Source organism: Physeter macrocephalus, chromosome 3 (assembly GCF_002837175.3).
Source record: "Physeter macrocephalus isolate SW-GA chromosome 3, ASM283717v5, whole genome shotgun sequence".
NCBI classification, from domain to species: Eukaryota; Metazoa; Chordata; class Mammalia; order Artiodactyla; family Physeteridae; genus Physeter; species Physeter macrocephalus.
Window position 1 is genome coordinate 18,074,421 of NC_041216.1, and position 226 is coordinate 18,074,646.

Consider the following 226-nt stretch of genomic DNA (forward strand, 5'->3'; position numbering starts at 1 on the left):
AAGATATACTATTATTTTCCCCTTTTTTCTTTTTGTGAGTGTGTATGTGTGTGCTGCTGTGTGAGATTTTGTCTGTATAGCTTTGTTTCCACCATTTGTCCTGGGGTTAGACCGACCCGTTTTTTGTTTTTTCTTTTTTAATAGAAATTTTTCTTCTTAATAATTATTTTTTATTTTAATAACTATACTTTATCCTACTTTATTTTGTCTTCTCCCTTTCTTTCTT